The 24,819-nt window shown below is 49.1% G+C and overlaps 1 protein-coding gene across 2 annotated transcripts in view; it reads right to left on the reverse strand.

Annotated features, from left to right (window-relative positions):
* FAM163B (family with sequence similarity 163 member B) overlaps positions 1-24,819 on the reverse strand; it is an 88,416-nt gene that overhangs the window by 49,807 nt on the left and 13,790 nt on the right. The window contains exons 1-2 of one of the 2 annotated variants that reach the window (XM_066579744.1): positions 9,839-9,879; positions 8,880-8,918 (exon numbers count right to left, since the gene is read on the reverse strand). The exons of the other annotated variant lie outside the window; for it this stretch is intronic. The gene's annotated coding sequence lies outside the window, so the exon portion shown is untranslated. Of the gene's footprint in view, positions 1-8,879; positions 8,919-9,838; positions 9,880-24,819 lie in introns of those variants that run through there. 2 annotated transcript variants of the gene reach the window in all.

Consider the following 24,819-nt stretch of genomic DNA (forward strand, 5'->3'; position numbering starts at 1 on the left):
CTGTTACTACTGGGAACAGTAAACAGGGAGTAGTTACTACTGGAGCCACTAAGGGGGCACTATTACAACTGGGACCAGTAAATGGGGACCAAATACTACTGGGGTCACTAAAGGGGGCACTATTACTACTGGAACCAGTAAATAGGGACACATTACTACTGGGGCCACTAAAGGGGGCACTGTTACTACTGGGACCAGTAAACAGGGACTAGTTACTACTGGAGCCACTAAAGGGGGCACTATTACTACTGGGACCAGTAAACGGGGACCTACTACTACTGGAACCAGTAAATGATGACCTATTACTACCGGGGCCACTAAAAGGGGCACTGTTATTACTGAGAACAGTAAATGGGGACCAATTACTACTGCGGCCACTAAAGGGGGCACTATTACTACTGGGGCCAGTAAATAGGGACCTATTACTACTGGGGCCACTAAAGGGGGCACTGTTACTACTGGGACCAGTAAACAGGGACTAGTTACTACTGGAGCCACTAAAGGGGGCACTATTACTACTGGGACCAGTAAACAGGGTCCAACTACTACTGGGGCTACTAAAGAGCATCTTAGAACAAGAGGCCTTAGTACATATCGCCATAACATAAGAATGGCAGCAGTCAGTTGTCAGTTTGTTCATACATTTCAAGGTGGAATAACAGAGGTAAGATCATGATACGCCACGCCCATAACCACACCCTAAACCCTGCAACCAGGGCTAGTAACCTGATTGGCTGCTGTAGGCGACTCCATGCTTTTATTAGTGTATAGACAGCAGGTGAATGGTGTATATACATCCCTGGATGACGCCCAACATAACAGTCATGGTTATCCTATAGTCAGTGTATGGCCCTTTAAAATAATAGGGCAGCATTTCACCGACAAGTCGGTTTAATGCGAGCAAATAAATGCGCTTGATCATCAAATGTGCAAATCTCGTCAGGTTGACCCCGGTGTTATAAGCCGCGGCCGTCTAGATGGCTATCGGGCTATGCCCTCTTAAACGTTCCTAATGAAATAATGAGTGTTTTGCCTCTGATAACAGAATCCTTCCATCTCTCTGGTTTCCTTCGGGAGTTTTCCTGGCTGGCCGTAGGAGGAAAAAAAATAATAAGCAGCCGCCCGTGGCCAAGGAAACTGGACACTGAAGCTCTTGTCTGATCAATTATGCTGACCATAATTTAACATACGCAATGCTTGTACCGTAGGGAGAGCGCTACATCTACAGAATATATTACAGGGTCACTGCGTGGCGGAAACAGACAGCAAGCAGTCAGCGGAGATTGCCTGCAGCCACTGCTGGGGTCTTACACTGAAGATGAGAGACACTTTTGACCAGTTTTCACGATTTTCGCATTATTAAAAGGGGTCTTCCCAGAACAGATATTGGTGGCACATCAGTAGGATAAACCAACAATGGCCAATCGGTGGTGGCCGCCTGCTATGTATCGCCATCTCACTCAACTTCTCCCAACCTTTTTGGTAGGACGCATGGTCGCCCATCATAATAAGGACCGTGCTTTGTAGGATCGTCATCCCCATACGATATAGCTGTGGTCAAACAACTGTTCTGCTCAGACCCAGGTTCCTCTGCTTTTTCATTAACATACAGATTTTAATTGAGGATAGGCAGTCTCCTGAAACATGTGATGCCATTGATGGGCAGATGAACATCCAACCTTACCAACTGGGATAATTGGGCTGTTCCCATATAAATCGGATTGTCTGCAGCTTTATGCCACATGATACTTAATTGCTTAACTATTATAGGCGGCTCAACTATTGCTCAGCTGGCATGGGGGGCTTATCCGATGCTGCCATATAGGTGACCCAACCTGCACCATGGCCTTCAGGCAGAGTTGAAGCTTCATTGCATTGTGTCATCAATAGTTGATCGGTCGGGGTCCCGAGATCCCAACTGATCAGCTGAGCGGGCGCATGCTGCCAGCGCTGCAAATACATAGAGGCTGGAGCGGAAGTCTCCGCGCCGACCTCTGTGTAGTGGCTGTCACTTGTAATTGCAGGCACAGCTCTGTGTATTTACGGTGCTGGCAGCATGTGTCCACTCAGCTGATCGGTCGGGGTCCCGAGTGACGGACCCCAGCCGATCAACTATTTATGACCTGTCCCGAGGATAGGTCATCAGTAGTATTTTCCCTGAAAAAGCTCTTTAAAGGAGATGTCTCGAGGAAGCAGTTAAATTTTTTTTTTGCCCAGTCCCCCCCATTAAGTACACATTACTAAGCCCCCCTGTAAATGACATTTCTAGCTGGTTCGTACTTACCGTTCCAGCGTTTCAGCAACTTATAAAAGTTTCCTCAAGATGGCCGCCGGCTCTTTCCCCGTCGCTCGCTGCAGCCCGACGTGCGCGCTCCCGAGACGCCGCCAGCTGTGTCTCCATGGCAACCGGACGCATCGCAGCCGCCGACCAGACGCCCCGCAGCCGCCGACCAGACGCCCACCGCCAGGCAGCAGGTAACCGGCGCTAGCCCCCGGCTCCCCAGCGCTAGACCCTCAGCCCAGGTGAAGGCCCCGGAGCCCAGCGCTAGGTTCCGGAGCCCAGCGCTAGTTCCCCCGGCCTAGCGGCAGCCCCCCCCGGCCTAGCGACAGCCCCCCCATCGCAGCGACAGCCCCCCCCGGCCTAGCGACAGCCCCCCCATCGCAGCGGCAGCCCCCCCCCGGCCTAGCGGCAGCCCCCCCATCGCAGCGACAGCCCCCCCCGGCCTAGCGACAGCCCCCCCATCGCAGCGGCAGCCCCCCCCCGGCGCAGCCCGGCGCAGCGGCAGCCCCCCCCCGACAAATCACTTACCTGGGAGGCTTCTCGGGGCTGCTGGGCTGGGCTGGGCTTCTCCGCTGGGCAGCTCCAGTTTCTGCACCTTCCTCTAACAGAGGAAGGTACAGAATGGCCGCTGCAGCGCGCTCCCGAGCAGTGACAGCTCGTCTGCGCATGCGCAGAAGAGCTGTAGCGGGGAGCACACTGAAGCGGCTCGTGCTGAATGGAGAAGACCGGACTGCGCAAGCGCGTCTAAAAAAGCAAGCTGCCGGCGAATTTAGACGGAACCATGGAGACGAGGACGCTAGCAACGGAGCAGGTAAGTGAATAACTTCTGTATGGCTCATATTTAATGCACAATGTACATTACAAAGTGCATTAATATGGCCATACGGAAGTGTATAACCCCACTTGGTTTCGCGAGACCACCCCTTTAAGGCCAATTCTGCACACCCATTAAGCCCAGGCATGGGCCGTTGGGCAATGAAGCTTGTGGTATAGTCTTACAATGCCAATCTCAGTCACCCTAGGCATAGCCAGCTTTAGCTCTCTGCCATTCATGTGGTTACACAGGGCATCGGCCACCAGGCAGATATAGGCTGGGGGTGATCAGCCTCCTGAGATTGGCCCATTCAGATGATCTTCCTCCAGTGACAGCGTCTTGTGGAGCTACATGAATACACCTCCACCTCCTGCCTCTGTCTCTTCCCCTCTCATGTTTGGAGGCGCCGCTGTCAGCCCATCGGTACCCTTGAACACCTTTGCTTAGTTCTGCTACTGTATTTGTCATAGGTTTGATTCTGGTATTGTATCTATGTATTGAGCTTGGTTCTGCTGCTGTATTAGTTATGAGCTTGGTTCTGGTATTGTATTTATGTACGGAGGTTGGTTCTGTCACAGTATTTATTCACTGAGCTGTTCTGGTGTGGGTATGCTGCTATCTCGGATCCAAGGAACCTGAGTGTCGTATGGCGCAGCAGAAATGCAGTTCTAAGCTCTCACTCATGACCTGAAGGTTGTGAGTTCAATCCTTGCCTGGTTCAGGTAGCCAGCTCAAGGTTGGTTCAGCCTTCCATCCTTTTGAGGTCGGTAAAATGAGTACCCAACCTGCTGGGGGGGTAATAAATAAATTACGTGAAAGCGCTGCAGAATAAGTTGGCGCCATACAAATAACAAGATTTATTTTAATTCTTCCTCTTCTCTCAAAAATGGGCACAATCCTACAAACATCTGTCTAAGGTCACCTTAAGCTTCCACGGAAATTAACCAACCACGGAGCGTTCCCTCTTGTCAGTGCACATATGATCCCAGCTGGCCGCAGATGATAGTGGTGGTGTTCTTGCGGCAGCTGAAGATTGCTGGGTGCCCACCCCTGGCTGGCAGCACCTCAGCCTTGCTGCCAATGAATCATGGGTCTAACAGCATCTGTAGATATGTGCCATTGAATATGCATCAGACAGCTTACATTCTGTTAGCTAACGCCGCACTCGCCAGCACGCACAGTCGGCGGTGAGAACTCTCCATTTCAGCTCAGTAATAGACTCCTATGTAAGGCCGGGCTCACACAGGCGTAGGCGCATTTCAGCCGGGCAAATACGTGTTTTTGCAACCAAAATGCACTTTCGCCCATGTACATCACCTGCATGTATTTGTGTGCGCAAATGTACCGCCTGCTTGTGCACACGAAAAATAATCCCAGGCCAAAGTGGCATACGGTGTTCTTCCTAATGCAGGGCTGGAGGGCTGAGCATGACCAAAAGGAGAAATCACACACCGCCTCTCACAGGAACTGTGCTAGCTTAACAAAGCCTACCCATGTGTCCCGGGTCCAGAGGCACAGTCCTGGATTTCGGATGCTGTCCCACTGTCCTGAGAAGCTTGTGATTTGACCTTATTTCAACTATATCTGTGTCCTCAAAGCAAAGACGTAGTTGAATATAACGGTGGAGCAAGGAGCCGCCAGCTCCCTTTCCACCATTTACTATGTGATTCCCGCTGTTGGCAGCTTGGCATGGGCAATGCAATGACCTCAAAGTGCCTACTGCAGCAAGCTGCAAACTGCAAACGGCACAGATGGGATAAGCCCTGCAAAGTGACCTCCTCATAGAAACCGGGCTAGGTGGGCATTCATTTTATTTTTAGGGGTTCTATTTGCATGTGATGCGGCACTAAGAAGGCATCATACTGTGCGGGGAAGGGGGGGGGGGGGCACCAAGGGCGCTTCAATACTGAGAGGGGGCACTAAGGGGGCATCCTTACTATGAGGGGAGACATTGAGGAGACATCACTATCATGAGGGTGGTACTAGGTAGGCATTACTACTGTGCAGAAGGCAATATGAGGACATTCTTACAGTGCGGGGCACAAAAGGGGGTCCTTACTGTGAGGGGGCATTAAAGCGGCATTATTACTGTGCAGCGGGACTAAGGGGACATTGTTACTGTGTGGGTCACAAAGGAGACATCATTACCACGATGGTAGCACTAAGGAGGCATCACTACTGTGCAGAGGGAACTAAGAGGGCATCCTTACTGCATAAAGGGGCATTAACTAGGAATTACTACTGTATGAGGGCCACTAATGGGACATTCTTACTGTGTAGGGCACAAAGGAAGTATCCTTACTGTGAGGGGGCACTAGTGGGGCATTATTACTGTGAGGGAGCACTAGTGGGGCATTATTACCGTGAGGGGGCACTAGTGGGGCATTATTACTGTGAGGGGGCACTAGTGGGGCATTATTACTGTGAGGGGACACTAATGAGGCATTATTACTGTGAGGGGGCACTAGTGGGGCATTATTACCATGAGGAGGCACTAGTGGGGCATTATTACCGTGAGGGGGCACTAGTGGGGCATTATTACTGGGAGGGAGCACTAGTGGGGCATTACTACCATGAGGGGGCACTAGTGGGGCATTATTACTGGGAGGGGGCACTAGTGGGGCACTATTACTGGGAGGGACAATAAGGAGACATTGTTGCTGTGTGGTAAACAAAGGAGTCATCCTTACTGTATAAGGAGCACTAACAGAGCATTCTTACTGTGAGGGGGACACTAAAGTGACATTGCTCCTGTGTGGGGCACAAAGGGGGGTATCCTTACTGTGAGAGGGCATTTACACTGACAGATGATCGCTTAAAAGTCACTCAAACGACAGTTTAAGTGACAGTTTTGAGCGATCATATTTGCATACCTTATAGTAGCTAAAAAGCCACTATGCAGCTATGCAGGCAGAGCGGGGCATAGCCGCAGCCGCTAATAGAACAATACAGCTGTTTTGCATAAGCAAACAGCTGTATTGTTCTGCACGCTTACAGCCCATGCCCTGCTGTGAATTCACAGCAGAACACAGGCACAGAGAATCTTATCAGCGCAGAAAACTTAAAGTGAGCAATCAACGACTCGTGCATGAAAACTGCACTATGTCAGGGCATTTAGACACAACGAGAATCGCTCAAAAGACGGCTTTGAGCGTTTTTTTTTTTTTTGGGTTAAGCGAGTCTCGTGCCTAAATGGGCCATTAGGAAGCATCATCATTGTGTGAGAACACTATTACCGTGTGCCACACCAAGAGGGCACTATAAAAGTGTCTGGAGCACAAATGGGGCACTATTACTATGTGAGGGGATTGGCTAGGATTGGGAATGTACAGACATAAATTGTACAAGGTTAGAGGAAGTTTCCTTCTTTCCATTTTGTGAACGTTGAGAAATATAGTATATCAGTATATGGAGTATTGCAGCGCCACTCCTGTCCTTAGGCAGTGCCTAGTACTGCAGCTCAGGTCTGTTCATGTGAATGGGGCTGAGGTACAATACCTGACACAGAAATCAGCCATGTTTTTCTTACTGCATACAACCCATGCAAAAGCCCTTATAGTGGTTCGATGAGAGTAGATAAAACATGGCTTCTTGCTTGCTGAAACAGCGCCACTGTAGTTTATGGGCAAAGAGTGAAACTGCAGCGCAGTACCATTCATGTGTCAGGCACAATCAGAATGGTCCCCAGTTTGTAGTCCTGGTTCATACCAAGATCCCCACACTAGCCGAGCACATGCTCTTATTACAGATGGGACCTATTGCCCTATTTTTCATTGCAGAGGGGCTAACCTATGGGTGCACAATGCCCGTCAGATACGGCGATCATACGCAGCTGAGTACCCAACCTCACAGCAGGCAATGGGCAGATGTACCGAGCATTTACTAAATATTCATCTGAAACCTGCTTAAATGAATAGAATGCAAGACCAACAGTGAAGACCGACACAAAGTAAGATAGTAGGAGTACAGTAGTAAGGAGGGGGATTCTAGTCAGTTCTTGGTAATGCCCTCTAGGGACTTATTCTGTTTCAGCGAGGAGTGTTCATTTGGTATTTTATATGCATTTAGCATTAATTTTCATGCAGCTTCTGATGTGCAGCGGCGGGACACTGATAGAATTCAGCATAAATGCTGCATCATGTGGGCAGTGATTAAAGAGCTTTTCCTGGCCCCCGGGGGCACGTGCCGGGCATGAAGAGCTAACAGTCCCATCAGAGCAGAAATACACAGATTAAGACCGGCAGCGACAGAGTAGTCCTGTACGCTGCTACGTGTGCAGTCACCAGTAAAGAGGAGACGGATATTCAGGCGGGCCGCACGTTCCACTGTAGTGGCCCGGTACATACATTCCTGGCCCCCTCCATAATGTCATACATGTAATGTATGTTGGTGCCCTGTGCAAACCTGTCTAGTCATTTGGTTATATGTATTGCACAGCTGCAGCGTGTGATGGGTTAAGTGTTGGGTGATGCTTGCAATGTATCAATTTGTCTTGTCACATGGTAGGAGTGAAAATATAAATAGGAGTGTCTGAGAGCGGGAAAGGGGTCCATTCTTCAGAGTTCTTAGAGATTCTTTGGGGTTCCTAAGAGTGCCAGCCACATGGGGGTACCTTCCACCCTCATGTGGAGAAGAATGGAGGAAGAAGAGAGGTTCCCTGAGAGTGTATGTTCCAGAGATGAGAGAGGGGTGAGCCCCAATTAAAGAGAGAGAGAGCGTGAGCAAGAAGTAGGTGCCACTTCCAAGGCCTAGTGCAGAGGTACTCTTTATGCATTCTTTCCTACGCGTCCGTCCTGAAGTCTGGGATCACCGAGTAGAGGTACACCCATTTGCTTTTCACCTTCGACCGTCCTGAAGTCTGGGATCACCGGATGGAGGTACTCTCAAGTCAATCTAATACTTGCACTGCAAATCTTTGTAATTTGTGCTTTGTATATAAGAAGTTGTTCCAGTAAATTTTTGCCAGGCCCTGACTGTTCCCAGGGACCTGAGCTACGTTACTTCTGTCTGCGGCTCCATTTATTTACTGCCGAGGGTCATACCGGTGAGTAACGGAACGGTGGCGTCACCCGTGACATCCGCAATCCCTGTTCTCCAGTCTATTGGGCATCCCTATCCTAGGAGTGTCCGGAAGGACCCCAGCGCTGCTCCGGCCGAGGCTACGTGTGTGCCTGTGGGAGGGAGCCTGGTAAGTGCCACCGTGACAAGTGACCACTCTACTCTCTCAGCTCCCCAATGTGTGCCTTGTGTCTGGGGTCACCTTACGGGATGCTGCACCATCACATAGCTTTTCAGCCGGAGTTTGGATCTTCCCATTTTCTGCGTCTAATTGTAATTTTTGTGACTAAACTCCCCCCCCCCCCACACACCCACCCTCCAATAAAGAAATAACCAGAGACCCCCATATAGTGCTAAACACAGGTACTGATATACAGAGATAACCAGAGACTCCCATATAGTGTCAGACACAGGTACCCTCATACGCAGATAACCAGAGACCCCCATGCAGTGTCAGTTGTAGGTACTCCTATACAGAGATAACCAGAGACCTCCATAAACAGCGACTCCCTCCCCCCCATAGAGCCGTACCGCTGACCTTCCCCTATAATTGAGGCATTCCTTGCAAGTCAAAAGCCACAGCAGCACAGAAAAGCTACATGTTGTAAGAGAAGCCATCATGGCAGCAGTGCCCCCCGATGTCTCTCCTGGGTTGGGGTACACAGGGTGGGATCCACTGCTAGCTTCCCCCAAGCGTTCTGTTCCTGCTTTCTCCTGTTGCTCTACCTGTGTAACAGTGTCAGTCTTCACTGTAGCTCCGGGATTCTATTAAAAAGATTAATACTGTGAGAAGGAACAATATTTCTAGCGGAGTCCTGCAGGAAGAATCTATCTAGAATATATATGGCAGTTATTGTATGCTTTACATGCAGTAAGTCACCTGAAGCTGCAGTCTATAGGGTCATCACTAACTACTTTGAGGCTACAGTCTATAGGGTCATTACTTAGTACATTGCATCTGCAGTCTATGGGGTCACTGTTAAGCACATTGCGTGTCCAGTCTATATGGTTATCACTAGTTCCACTACAGCTGTGGTCTATAGGGTCATTATTACTAAACACATTCAGGCTGCAATTTATAGGTTTAATATTCAGTACATAGTGTCTCTGGTCTATAGGCTCATTAATACTAAGTGCATTACAGCTGCAGTCTATAGGGTCTATAGGGTCATTATAACTAAGGGTGACCAGACTTCCCAATTTAGGCAGAACAGTCCCAATTTGGGATCCTGTTTCCTGCTTTTCCCCACGTCCTAAGTGGGACAGCTTTTTGTCCCGCTTTTGGGACATGGGGTCACCATAAGGGTGATTACCAGCTGGGGTGCCACAGCTCCCCAGATGGGAATCACTTACTGCCGCTGCTGTGGGATGCACATACTGATGGCAGTGTGTGTGTGTCTGGGATCTTCCTTCCCTGACCTCTTATCCTTGGTTCTTCAGGAACAGAGGAGAAGAGATGAGGAGGCGCTGCTGTGGGTCCACACACTTCCGCCCACAGGAGCGCTGAGCAGGGGAGCAGCGGCGCTCTGAAGACCAGGAAAAGGGTGAGTTTATGGGTTTCAGGGGGACTCTATTACTACTGGGGCTACTTCGGGGGTCATTGTTACTACTGTTAGTAGTTGGGGTAAATAATAGTGCCCCTTATACCCACAGCTGATTTCATACTGTGCAGCAGTCCCCCTCACCTCCTCCGAAGGTTTCCCGCTGTCAGCGTTCCCCGGCTTCCGGTCTTTTTTTACACAACCCTGACAAACAACTAACGACCACTTGACCGTGAGTATGTATGTTTGTGTGTGGGTGCTTCTCATGCTCCGCCCCTGGTGATGTCATCGCAGATCCTACAATATATATATAACACAGAGCCTGACCGACAGAAGAACAACAAAGTTACAAAAATAACAAAATGAGAATACAACTAAGCCGTTATTATCTCAGACACAACTCAGCGGTCCTGAGAGAAAACACCGATCTACCGCCACCACAGAGATCCGGTGGGCTGAAGGACCTGCGATGACATCACTGCTGTGGGAGGAGCCATTGTGCAGTTTAGTAGAAAGCAGTGTATACTGGATAAACCCACAACAGCTACACTCACCTGTGTGAGTGGAGTCAGGGATCACATGACCAGGGGGTCATTATTGTATCCAGGAGTCTGCTGAGTAGATAATGTCTAGAAATCAGCCCCCAGAAGCAATGGTACTATAATTTCCTAATAATTACTAGTCAAACTACTAACGACCACTTGTCTGTATGTATGTGTGGGAGTGCTTCTGATGCTCCGCCCCTGGTAATGTCATCACTCTGCCCCCTGGTGACACCATCGCAGGTCCTACAACATATATAAAACACAGAGTCTGACCGACAGAAGAACAACACACTTAGGGCACTTGGAAGGGGAGGGCAAAAATAACAAAATGAGATTACAACTGAGCCGTTATTATCTTAGAAGACACAACTCAGCGGTCCTGACAGAAGACAACAACCTTCCACCACCACAGAGATCCAGTAGGCTGAAGGACCTGTGGTGATGTCACTGCTGTGGGAGGAGCCAAGCTGTGTGTGTGATGTGTGGGGTGTGGTAGAGCTGTGTGTGTGTGCATGTACCATGTAGCAGAGCTGTGTGGTGCATTGCGCCACCAGAAACACTGGTACTATAATTTCCTACACAACTCAGCAGTCCTGACAGAACACATTGACCTACCACCACCACAGAGATCTAGTGGGCTGAAGGACCTGTGGTGATGTCACTGCTGTGGGAGGAGCCAAGCTGTGTGTGTGATGTGTGGGGTGTAGTAGAGCTGTGTGTGTGTGTGTGTGCATGTACCATGTAGCAGAGCTGTGTGGTGCATTGCGCCACCAGAAACACTGGTACTATAATTTCCTACACAACTCAGCAGTCCTGACAGAACACATTGACCTACCACCACCACAGAGATCCAGTGGGCTGAAGGACGTGTGGTGATGTCACTACTGTGGGAGGAGCCAAGCTGTGTTTGTCTTTTGTGGTAATCAAGCTGCTGTGAGTGTGTGTGCCACCAGAAACACTGCTACTATAATGTCCTAATAATTACTAGTACTTTTTATACTGATGAAGGTAAAATTGTACGTTGTGATAAGCCACGCCCATCTGACCACACCCCTTTGTCCTGCTATGACCCAAGGAAAATCTGGTCACCTTATTATAACTTTTATTGCGTCTGCAGTCTGTAGGGTTATTACTAAGTACATTGAGGCTGTAATCTTAGGGTTAATAAACACATCGCAGCTGCAGCCTATGGAGTCATTATTACGTAGATTGTGGCTGCAGTCTATAGGGTCATTACTAAGTACATTGCGGTTAAAGACTCATTACTTAGTGCATCGCAACTGCAGTCTGTAGAATTATTATTATGTACATTGCGGCTGTCTACAGGGTCATTACTAAGCACATTGTTGCTGCAGTATATGAGATCAATATGTGGTACATTTTGGCTGTAGTCTATAGGGTCATTACTTAGTACATCGCAGCCGCAGTCCTTGGGATTATTACTATGCACATTGCAGCTATAGTCTATAGGGTCAGTACTAAGTACATTAGGGTTCTAGCCTATAGGGTCATTACTAAGTACATTTTGGCTGTAGTCTATAGGGTCATTACTTAGTACATTGCGGCTGCAGTCTTTGGGTATTATTACTAAGCACATTGCAGCTATAGTCTATAGGGTCAGTACTAAGTACATTAGGGTTCTAGCCTATAGGGTCATTACTAAGTACATTGGGGCTGCAGTCTATAGGGTCATTACTAAGTACATTCCGGCTGTAGCTTATAGGGTCATTACTAAGTACCTTGCAGCTGTAGTCTATAGGGTCATTACTAAGTACATTTTGGCTGTAGTCTATAGGGCCATTACTTAGTACATCGCAGCCGCAGTCCTTGGGATTATTACTAAGCACATTGCAGCTATAGTCTATAGGGTCATTACTAAGTACATCAGGGTTCTAGCCCATAGGGTCATTACTAAGTACATTGGGCTGCAGTCTATAGGGTCATTACTAAGTACATTCCGGCTGTAGTTTATAGGGTCATAACTAAGTATGTTGCAGCTGTAGTTTATGGGGTCATTACTAAGTACATTGCAGCTGTAGTCTATAGGGTCATTACTAAGTAAATTGTGTCTGTAGTCTATAGGGTCATTACTAAGTACATTACAGCTGTAGTCTATAGGGTCATTACTAAGTAAATTGTGTCTGTAGTCTATAGGGTCATTACTAAGTACATTACAGCTGTAGTCTATAGGGTCATTACTAAGTACATTGTGGCTGTAGTCTATAGGGTCATTACTAAGTACATTGCGGCTGTAGTCTATAGGGTCATCACTAAGTACATTACGGCTGTAGTCCAAAAGGTCATTACTAAGTACATTGCGGCTGTAGTCTATAGGGTAATTACTAAGTGCATTGTGGCTGTAGTCCATAGGGTCATTACTAAGTACATTGCAGCTGTAGTCTATAGGGTCATTACTAAATACATTGCGGCTGTAGTCCATAGGGTCATTACTAAATACCTTGCAGCTGTAGTCTATAGGGTCATTACTAAGTGCATTGTGGCTGTAGTCCATAGAGTCATTACTAAGTACATCGGAGCTGTAGTCTATAGGGTAATTACTAAGCACATTGCGGTTGTAGTCTATAGGGTCATCACTAAGTACATTGCGGCTGTAGTCTATAGGGTTATTACTAAGTACTTCGGGGTTCTAGCCTATAGGGCAGGGGTGTCAAACTCATTTTCACCGAGGGCCACATCAGGCTTATGGGGACCTTCAAAGGGCCGATGGTAAGACAGTACAGTAAGGGTCCGTTCACACCAGCGTATTTGCGTACATAATATGCAGTGAATAGAAACCATTGATCTCAGTAATTTCATTCATATGATGCATATTTTCACACAGCAGGACCTACTACGCACCCCAATAGGCCATTGAAGTGAATATGTGGCGAATGCACAGGAAACCGATGTATTCACTGCATATTTGCGCACCATTTCAGTGGGCCCATCTGCGTTCTTTTCTGCATGCCCAAATACGTAAGCATAAGCGGTTTTTGATTGCACAAATACATAGCGTATTTGTGCGACCAAAATGCAATTACACCCGTGTGAACGAGCCCTAATAGTGACCCTTATAGTGGTCGCAGTAGTCATAGTGACCCCTATAGTGGTCGCAGTAATAATAGTGACTCTCATAGTGGCCCCAGTAAAAATATTGCCCCCCACAGTGGTCCAATTAGTAATAGCGATCCCCACAGTGGCCCCAGTAGTAACACGGTACCCCACAGTAATATTAACCTCCTCCCAGCAGCAATATAACCCCCCCCCCCCCCCAGCAGCAATATTAACCCCTTCCCCCGCACCAATATTAAAGGGGTTGTCCCGCGGCAGCAAGTGGGTCTATACACTTCTGCATGGCCATAATAATGCACTTTGTAATGTACATTGTGCATTAATTATGAGCCATACAGAAGTTATCAGAAGTTTTTCACTTACCTGCTCCGTTGCTGGCGTCCTCGTCTCCATGGTTGCCGTCTAATTTTCGCCGTCTAATGGCCAAATTAGACGCGCTTGCGCAGTCCGGGTCTTCTGCTTTTCTCAATGGGGCTCCGTGTAGCTCCGTGTAGCTCCGCCCCGTCACGTGCCGATTCCAGCCAATCAGGAGGCTGGAATCGGCAATGGACCGCACAGAAGCCCTGCGGTCCACGGAGGGAGAAGATGCCGGTGGCCATCTTCACCGGGTAAGTAAGAAGTCACCGGAGCGCGGGGATTCAGGTAAGCGCTGTCCGGTGATCTTTTTTAACCCCTGCATCGGGGTTGTCTCGCGCCGAACGGGGGGGGGGCTTGAAAAAAAAACAAAAAACGTTTCGGCGCGGGACAACCCCTTTAACCCCCTCCCAGCAACAGTATTAACCCCCACCCACCCAGCAGCAATATTAACCCCCTCCCAGCAATATTAACCCCCACCAGCAATATTACCACCCCACCCCCGCAGCAATATTAACCCTCTCCCAGCAGCAATATTAACCCCCCCATCCCCTTCCCAACCCGGCAGCAATATTAACCCCCTGCCAGCAGCAATATTAACCCCCCACCGAGCAACAATATTATTCCCCCACACCCAGCAACAATAATAACCCTCCCAGCAATATTAACCCCTCCCCCCCGCAGAAATATTAACCCCCTCCCAGCAACAGTATTAACCCCCTGCCAGCAGCAATATTAACCCCCCCCCCCCCCCCCCAACACATCAGCTATATTTACCCCCTCACCCCCGGCAGCAATCAGCAATATTAACCTCATCCCAGCAACAACAATATTAACCCCCCACCCCCCAGCAGCAATATTAACTTCCCCCTTCCCCAGCCATATGCTTACCTCCTCCTTGCTGTCAGCGCTGCTCCTCCTCGGATCGTGCTGAGCCCGGGTGGCATATTATCTTTTTCCACAAGACTTCTGCACTATTGAGCAATTCCAGCAACCTGATTGGTTGCTTGGTGAATCAGCGAACCCAAACAACCAATCACTGTGAATCAGCCAACCCAGACAACCAATCAGGTTGCTGGAATTGCTCAATAGTGCAAAAGCCTGGTGGAAAAAGTTCATATGCGCCCGGGTGCACAGTGTGCAGCACGGCACGCTTCCTCCCTGAGTCCTCTCCTGCGGAACTGAAGAGCAGGGAACTCAGGGGAGAAGGATTCTGATGTCAGAGTGTGCGCTGGGATCAGCGCTGTCAGTGTGATTACAAGTGGGGAGCTGTGGCACCCCAGCTGGTAATCACTACAGTGGGGAGCGGCCGTCGGCATGCCGCGGGCCACATAGCATAAGGCAGCGGGCCGGATTCGGCCCGCGGGCCTTGTGTTTGACACATGTGCTATAGGGTCATTACTAAGTACATCAGGGCTGTAATCTATAGGGTCATTATTAAGTACATTGTGGTTGTAGTCTATAGGGTCCTTACTAAGCACATTGCGGCTCTAGTCTGTAGGGTCATTACTAAGTACTTCGGGGTTCTAGCCTATATGGTCATTACTAAGTACATCAGGGCTGTAATCTATAGGGTCATTATTAAGTGCATTGTGGTTGTAGTCTATAGCACATGTGTCAAACACAAGGCCCGCGGGCCGAATCCGGCCCGCTGCCTTATGCTATGTGGCCCGCGGCATGCCGACGGCCGCTCCCCACTGTAGTGATTACCAGCTGGGGTGCCGCAGCTCCCCACTTGTAATCACACTGACAGCGCTGATCCCAGCGCACACTCTGACATCAGAATCCTTCTCCCCAGTCCCCTGCTCTTCAGTTCCGCAGGAGAGGACTCAGGGAGGAAGCGTGCCGTGCTGCACACTGTGCACCCGGGCGCATATGAACTTTTTCCACCAGGCTTTTGCACTATTGAGCAATTCCAGCAACCTGATTGGTTGTCTGGGTTGGCTGATTCACAGTGATTGGTTGTTTGGGTTCGCTGATTCACCAAGCAACCAATCAGGTTGCTGGAATTGCTCAATAGTGCAGAAGTCTTGTGGAAAAAGATAATATGCCACCCGGGCTCAGCACGATCCGAGGAGGAGCAGCGCTGACAGCAAGGAGGAGGTAAGCATATGGCTGGGGAAGGGGGAAGTTAATATTGCTGCTGGGGGGTGGGGGGTTAATATTGTTGTTGCTGGGATGAGGTTAATATTGCTGATTGCTGCCGGGGGTGAGGGGGTTAATATTGCTGGTGTGTTGGGGGGGGGGGGGGTTAATATTGCTGCTGGGAGGGGTTAATATTGCTGCTGGCAGGGGGTTAATACTGTTGCTGGGAGGGGGTTAATATTTCTGCGGGGGGGAGGGGTTAATATTGCTGGGAGGGTTATTATTGTTGCTGGGTGTGGGGGAATAATATTGTTGCTCGGTGGGGGGTTAATATTGCTGCTGGCAGGGGGTTAATATTGCTGCCGGGTTGGGAAGGGGATGGGGGGGTTAATATTGCTGCTGGGAGAGGGTTAGTATTGCTGCGGGGGTGGGGTGGTAATATTGCTGGTGGGGGTTAATATTGCTGGGAGGGGGTTAATATTGCTGCTGGGTGGGTGGGGGTTAATACTGTTGCTGGGAGGGGGTTAAAGGGGTTGTCCCGCGCCGAAACGTTTTTTGTTTTTTTTTCAAGCCCCCCCCCCCGTTCGGCGCGAGACAACCCCGATGCAGGGGTTAAAAAAGATCACCGGACAGCGCTTACCTGAATCCCCGCGCTCCGGTGACTTCTTACTTACCTGCTGAAGATGGCCGCCGGCATCTTCTCCCTCCGTGGACCTCAGGGCTTCTGTGCGGTCCATTGCCGATTCCAGCCTCCTGATTGGCTGGAATCGGCACGTGACGGGGCGGAGCTACACGGAGCCCCATTGAGAAGAGCAGAAGACCCGGACTGCGCAAGCGCGTCTAATTTGGCCATTAGACGGCGAAAATTAGACGGCAACCATGGAGACGAGGACGCTAGCAACGGAGCAGGTAAGTGAATAACTTTTGATAACTTCTGTATGGCTCATAATTAATGCACAATGTACATTACAAAGTGCATTAATATGGCCATACAGAAGTGTATACCCCCACTTGCTGCCGCGGGACAACCCCTTTAATATTGGTGCGGGGGAAGGGGTTAATATTGCTGCTGGGGGGGGGGGGGGGTTATATTGCTGCTGGGAGGAGGTTAATATTACTGTGGGGTACCGTGTTACTACTGGGGCCACTGTGGGGATCGCTATTACTAATTGGACCACTGTGGGGGGCAATATTTTTACTGGGGCCACTATGAGAGTCACTATTATTACTGCGACCACTATAGGGGTCACTATGACTACTGCGACCACTATAAGGGTCACTATTAGGGCTCGTTCACACGGGTGTAATTGCATTTTGGTCGCACAAATACGCTATGTATTTGTGCAATCAAAAACCGCTTATGCTTACGTATTTGGGCATGCAGAAAAGAACGCAGATGGGCCCACTGAAATGGTGCGCAAATATGCAGTGAATACATCGGTTTCCTGTGCATTCGCCACATATTCACTTCAATGGCCTATTGGGGTGCGTAGTAGGTCCTGCTGTGTGAAAATATGCATCATATGAATGAAATTACTGAGATCAATGGTTTCTATTCACTGCATATTATGTACGCAAATACGCTGGTGTGAACGGACCCTTACTATACTGTCTTACCATCGGCCCTTTGAAGGTCCCCATAAGCCTGATGTGGCCCTCGGTGAAAATGAGTTTGACACCCCTGGTCTATAGGGTCCTTACCAAGCACATTGCGGCTGTAGTCTGTAGGGTCATTAATAAGCACAGTGCAGCAGTACAGAAGATGTAGATGTCAGCAGCGTGTTATAAGACCTCAGCTTATACACCAGGAACAATAGAGTTTCAGAGCGATGATGGATTACTCCAATCTTTCATTGTGCCTGCCATCACTCTGCCATCCCTCTACCCAGACACCCATCATCCCTCAGCTCAAACACAGAAATCAAACTAATGTGAGGATTTCCTAGCAGACTTCTTCATCTTATTTTTCTCCTAATATCAAGTCTCTGATTTTGATGGCGGCTTAAATCAAAATAGGACTCTGATCCACATTCAGATCATGAAAGGTGGCGCCGCTCATGTTGATGTATCTAGAATGTGTGCCAAGTGCAGCCCAAGAAAAATGCCTAATCCTGAGAGGGTACGATGAAGGAAAGCAGAAACTAAGAAAGAACAGGAAGATCCATTCATCTCCACAGCAAAAGGTACAAGTTTTATGTGAGTCTTTCATCTAAACCTTCTAGATATCCGAGCTGAGGAGTCATTGTCACCGCTGGAAAGGGCACATTGTGTCATCTTTAAAGGGACCCCAATCCTGGCCCTAGAGATCTGTTATTAAAGAGACACTCCTGACAAAACTGATACATTATGTTCTACCTAGTGCCGAGTCTGAGGAGGCCAAGCCCCGAAGAACATCAGATCCTTGTGTCATTCACCATCCTGCCCACCACTGCACTTGGCATACATAATACAATGTATCAGTCTTGCATGGTGTATATACCTTTAAATATAGAGATGTTTCTAGCTATATGGATTCCTGTAAAATGCCACTACACATGGGTCCTATATAAGTTCTGTAGCACTCTATAGGTGACCTTACACCTTAGCTAGCCGTCAGCCTAATGCTTGCTCGGCTAACAGCTATTGCTCTAGCTGAGTGTACTGTACTTGTGTTTTCTATGTGGAATTAAATGATGCCAGACACATCTGATGGCGGTTTATCTCCCGCGGGAACAAAAGTCTGGGCACGTTAAACTCCAACATGCCTGATCCTTCCTTCCTTCCTGCCAGCCTGCCTGCCTGTTTGTCTTGGCAGAGTTGGGACACCTCCATACACATTGGATGGTCAACTAGACCCACCAAGATTGGCAGGCTTGGCCAACTTTCCCCTACTGTGTATGGGCACCTGCGGAGTTGTCAACCATCCAGTAATTCCTGGACGGTCCATAAAAATGTGGCGCTTTTTTCCAGCGTGCGTGAAAAAAATGTAGATGGGTTTGAGATTTTTTTGAGGCTGGCGGCACTTGATCGGGTTATTATGTCTGTAGTTATTGCTGGCATTTTACCGCTCACCGTACATGCTGGTAAGGAGTTTAATATCTGACGTCTAAACGTGTAGTATGCATAATGTTACCATTTGTTATGGTTTTCTGATATGTCCGTTAAAAATGGTGGCTGTCTGAATTTTGAATAAGTAGTCCAGAAAATTCAGGTTGGCAACCCTTGTCCTTTGGGGGTTGTGTCACAGATAATCTATGGGGAGGGTCTTTTGGCTGTGACTCTCTGAGGGTGGGTCCTGTGGTAGACTCTTTCTAAAGTGCTTCGGTGGTGATTGTTTAGGGGTCCTGTTGCACTCTATTGGGGGGGGGGGTCGTTGGGCTGTAATTAATTGGGGGGTCCTGTAGCAGGCATTCCTATGGTCCAGTGATGATGTCATGAGGGGCGGAGCTCAACAGTGGAGACTGAAGGTTCTGTAATGATGTCACGAGGGGCAGAGCTCAGCAGTGAAGACTGAAGGTTTTGTATTGATGACACAAGGGGCAGAGCTCAACAGTGGAAACTGAAGTTTCTGTAATGATGTCACAAGGGGTGGAGCTCAGCAGTGGAGACTGAAGGTTCTGTAATGATGTCACGAGGGGTGGAGCTCAGCAGTGGAGACTGAAGGTTCTGTAATGATGACACGAGGGGCAGAGCTCAGCAGTGGAGACTGAAGGTTCTGTAGTGATGTCATGAGGGGTGGAGCTCAGCAGTGGAGACTGAAGGTTCTGTAATGATGTCATGAGGGCCAGAGCTCAGCAGTGGAGACTGAAGGTTCTGTAATGATGTCACGAGGGGTGGAGCTCAGCAGTGGAGACTGAAGGTTCTGTAATGATGTCACGAGGGGTGGAGCTCAGCAGTGGAGACTGAAGGTTCTGTAATGATGACACGAGGGGCAGAGCTCAGCAGTGGAGACTGAAGGTTCTGTAGTGATGTCATGAGGGGTGGAGCTCAGCAGTGGAGACTGAAGGTTCTGTAATGATGTCATGAGGGCCAGAGCTCAGCAGTGGAGACTGAAGGTTCTGTAATGATGTCACGAGGGGTGGAGCTCAGCAGTGGAGACTGAAGGTTCTGTAATGATGTCACGAGGGGTGGAGCTCAGCAGTGGAGACTGAAGGTTCTGTAATGATGTCACGAGGGATGGAGCTCAGCAGTGGAGACTTAAGGTTCTGTAATGATGTCACGAGGGGCAGAGCTCAGCAGTGGAAACTGAAGATTCTGTAATGATGTCACGAGGGGTGGAGCTGAGCAGTGGGGACTGAAGGTTCTGTAATGATGTCACGAGGGGCAGAGCTCAGCAGTGGAAACTGAAGATTCTGTAATGATGTCACGAGCGGCGGAGCTGAGCAGTGGGGACTGGAGCTTCTGTAATGATGTCAGGAGGGGAAATCTGTATCAACACCCGTGATGAAATCTGTGTGCTACATGTGGATTTTGATGTGGATACCCAACAAAATCTGCCAAGTAACCCTCAGGAGTTACAAAAATAAAACAGAAAATGTCTCAGAATAAAAAACTAAATAAAACAATCCTCAGTCTCCCTCCGAACCAGCGCAGATGTTCCTTTCACTACCCGTTGGTTTTTGTTGATAGACGGCCAGCGCAGTTTAACAGCACGTGACTAATGCAGCCAATCACTAGCTTCAGTGGTCACATGACATTCTATCTGCCATCACAGCGCAGCAGCCAATCACTAGCCTCAGCGTTCTTACCGCCATCGCTGCGCAACAGGGGGCTTTTTTTTCTTCAAAGTCTGCGCCCAGATGCCAAGCTGCACTGTATAGTTGGCATATACACTACGATGCTCCCTGGGCATTGTTCTGGGAGTATAGCGCCATCCTTCTTCATTGCCCACGAAGCAAGGAACCGTCAGGAGGTCAAGAACATGGCTCTTACTGTCAGCAGTCTTTATAAATGAGACGTAATGCGATTGCTTTTATGCCTCGTCTGCTATTTTGCATACATTAAACTCTGGACGTGCTGCTGCAGAGTCACCGTCATGTTACACCGTCCTCCCCAGCAGTATGTGATGAGGGTGATGATGAGGAGGGTGATGATGATGAAGCTGCTCTGTGCTCTGAGCCTGTTGCGCGGCTCCCCGTGATGTGAATAGGCGGACAGGCGAGGTCACTTGTTGTTTTCCCGAGACATTTAACAAACAAAGCAAGGATGAGCGTCCGTCATGTCGCAGCTCGTTAGCAGGGGCACAGCAGGGCACAGCATCAGACTGGCAGCGAACGTGGACTTTTAGCATTCCCTCTGCCATGGGAAGACAACACAGAGCAGCGCTACCTCTTTTCCTGATGGTACTTGCACAACGCTTACTGAGGGCTCATTTACACGGGGAGCTGGGCGCAAAAATCACACGCTTACAAAACACGCGGCTCTTGGAACCAATGGTTTCCTATCAGATTCCTTCATCTGAACGTTCCCATCGGAAACCATTGGTTCTAACAGCAGTGTGTTTTTTTAAGCGTGTGATTTTTGCGCACTTAGCTCCCCGTTTGACAGAGGCCTAAGGGTGTACTCACACGGGCGAGAAAATCGTGCGACTTTTGTGCAATAATTACAATGCGCGGATCCATACGGGCGATTATTCTCTTATGGAAAAAATGGCGGCATGCTCTATAAGTTTCCCACAAGAATAGAACATGCAGATGCGCGGTTTCCCACACATGGACGGAGTGTCCGTATGTTGTGCGATGGGACAATGTCAGGCATGACTCGCTCTCGCTTGTGTGCATGCGCTTGCAAACCTGCAATTTTTGTTCTACGCGCGATCGCATCTCTGCAACATGCGATATTCACATGCATGAAAAATCGTGTGCTGTTTCATTAGAAAAAATTTAAGAAATACAATTTTTTGTCCTTACCGCTGAGGGAAATAATGCAGAATTCTGAAACAGAATCACCCAAATTAGGACCTGCAGTGATTTGTCAAGACCATCAATCCAAAAAAAAAAATGGCGCATGTGAATAAATAGATTCAAAGTAAAGTGTTCTTCTTTATATGCACGATATCTGTCCACATCGCAATCGGTCATCTATCGCACCTGTTAATGCACCCTAAGGCCGCCTTCACACTGCAAAGAAAATCGCGCAAGATTTGTGCGTTGCAAGACGCACAAATCTGTGCCCCATTCTTTTGAATGTCATCATACACATGAGCGATGTTTTCCTGCATGGCACTGCGATGCGATGCAGTAAACAAATCACCGCAATGCCCGTGGACAGGGGGCCTAAAGGGTTAATGCATGGAAATGTATCTTTTGTTAGTCATGTGACCGTGCTATATATATGTGTTTGCACAGTGTATGTAAGTGGAAGAAAAAGTTAGGAAAGGGGAAGAAAGAGTCAGGGAGGGGGAGAAAGAGTTTAGCCCCTGTCCACGGCCGTGACCGAATATCGCTAGTGATATTCCGCCGCGGGGGAAGAGGGGGGAGCGCTATCAGGTCTCTGCTGTGAGCCTACCTAATAGATAGGCTTACCGCAGAGAATCGTGGAAAATCACGGCATGCCGTGATTTAGATCGCGCTAGCGGAGAATCATTATGATTCTCCGCTTGTGGACGCCGGCGCTGCGCTTTCCATAGTAACGCTATGCGGATCATCGCCTGTGGACATCTGTGAGAGTGGATCATCGCCTGTGAGAGTCTGCCTGCACACAGACACCATCAGTCTGTGTGTAGAGAAGATGGAGGAGGCCGAGAGATTGCCGTATGTTCTGCCTCCGCGGATAATCTAAAGTGTCCTCTGTGCTGATGTCAGGTACTGAGAGAGAAGGAGTTGTTCGTATACAAGTGGTCAGTGAGTTCTCGTACGCAAGCCAGTGTTAAGAGCATTGATTCCGGGAGAGAAAGCAAGAAACAGATAACTGGGACTGTGTACTTTGTATGTATGCCCTGTGTACCTCCACTGCTGCTTTGCTTATTCTACCGTTGGATTGTATTTATGTTGGATTTACTACGTTCAGTAAAGCGGACATCATTGACCATTCCCGGTATGTCAAGAAAAGTACTACTTTGTGTGGGCTCTATTTATTCCAAGGAGGAGCCGCATGAAAGGTGTCAGGACCGGCGGCTCGCGGGGTCCTCGTGCCCTCACCGCCGGTCCTGTCACATGGGCAGCTGCCGTGTGGCGCAGGGGAGCCCTGGTCCTCGTCACCTCCCCTGGGCGCCGGGCTCCTCCTCGCCGCCGGGTTGCTAGGTACGCGGCGGGTGTTGCCCCACGTCATGTCCTCAGTACCATGGCAACCCGGCGTCTCCTTCCCTGCCTCCTGCAGAGCTGGGGGCGGGTTCCCCGATGCTGTTGGGTGTACTCAGCTGCTGTCAGACTCCCCCCCCCCCCCCCCCAGCAGCTGCAGATTCCCTGTTTTTGGACCTGACGTTGCCTTTTGCCTGACCCTCTTGTACCGCGTACCCTTTTGTTGCCGACCCGGATAGTCTGACTCTCCTTGCTGTTGCTTGTTCCAGTGTCTGTCTGTTTGTTAGTCCCGCTGTTCCCCTTCCCTAGCGAGTGTAGGGACCGTCGCCCAGTTGTCGCCCTGGGGCTTAGCCCAGGGGGGCAAGTAGGTAGGGACAGGGGTTGCGGGTATTTCAGGGACCTCCTGTTTCCCGGACCCCGAGTTCTGACAAAAGGAAAGGAACGGTGGCGTCACCCACAACAACTAACGACTTTTAGGTAACTTTGCCCGCTTACCATCACCTTTCATTTCCCATGACCTCCCGCTGTGGCGATGTGGACAGGTCCCGTGCTACCCGAAACTGGGGAGGGGATGGTAGAGCCACCGTGACAAGTGATCGTCTCTACCCTTGCTGTTTCCTTAGTGTGGGCCTGCTCTGCGGACGCTGTACATTCACATTAAAAAATATGCGGCATGTCCTATTTTGCTGCGTATTACACACCGCAATAGGACGCTGCAGTGAATGAGCCAGCGCAAATACCGGTATGTACTGAATATGCAGGAAACCTAGTCAGTGAATGGAACATGGATCCCCTTCTACATGGGTTCCTCTTCCCCCTTTCTCAGGGATTGACAAAGGAAGTTACAACCATTTGCGCATCATACCATCATACCACAGGAGTTTGAAAAAAAAAAAAACGTGGGAAGATAGGTGGCGCCAGATCTTCCCCGCAGTATTCACTCTGTGCGGTAAAGATTGCGGTATTCACTCTGTGCGGTAAAGATTGGGTTTACGATTAACAGGCGAGAATTCCGATAGTAAAGATGAAGCCACTGAAATCCATTGATATGCGACCGTGATTATCATGGCTGCATAAAGGGAGAAAACAATGTCCGTCTGAATTCGCCCTCGCTGTGTACTTGCAAAGCAAAATCAATAACCCCTCCCGTAAAATATGCAGGCCTGCTTTTTCAGAAACAGCGCCAATCTTGTCTATAGGATGTGTGTGGTATTGTGGCTCAGCCCCTTTAACTTGAATAAAGCTAAACTGCAATACCAGACACAGCCTATCGATCAGTGTGGTGCTGTTTTAGGAAAAAAGGAGTACTTAGGCAGCCGCTAATACCCACAGAGTTATCCTGCCCAGTAGGGGGCGGTATACTGCAAGCAGTTCAACTTTATAAGTCCTCTGAGGTCCACTAGGCTTGTGGAGTCCATAACCATCAGGGTAAACCTACATGGTAGCTGACAATGCCGGAAAGGAGCGGAAATCTGCTCAAAGACAGGTCAAAGCTTGCAGCTTTGGTCTCCCTTTTAGTAATGGAAGTCTACGGTTCCGTCAAGGATTCAGTCTGGGTGCCATTTTTGACAATCCAGATGGAATTCTGTAAAGACGGGCCACACAATGAAAACTCAAAGGAGCTTTCCCATTAAAGAAATGTATCCACTTTCCACAAAATAGGGGATAACTCTCTGACCAATGGGGCCCAACCACGGGGACCCGACACGGGTACACCCGAATGCCCTGAATAAAGTTGCAGTGGGCATACTGAACCATCGCTCCATTCACTTCTGTGGGACAGGCAGAGATCGATGTACCCACCATACGGTAGAAGCAGTTGGTCAGGCACAGTGCTGGCTTTACGTTAGAT

The sequence above is a fragment of the Eleutherodactylus coqui genome, chromosome 10 (assembly GCF_035609145.1).
Source record: "Eleutherodactylus coqui strain aEleCoq1 chromosome 10, aEleCoq1.hap1, whole genome shotgun sequence".
NCBI lineage: Eukaryota > Metazoa > Chordata > Amphibia > Anura > Eleutherodactylidae > Eleutherodactylus > Eleutherodactylus coqui.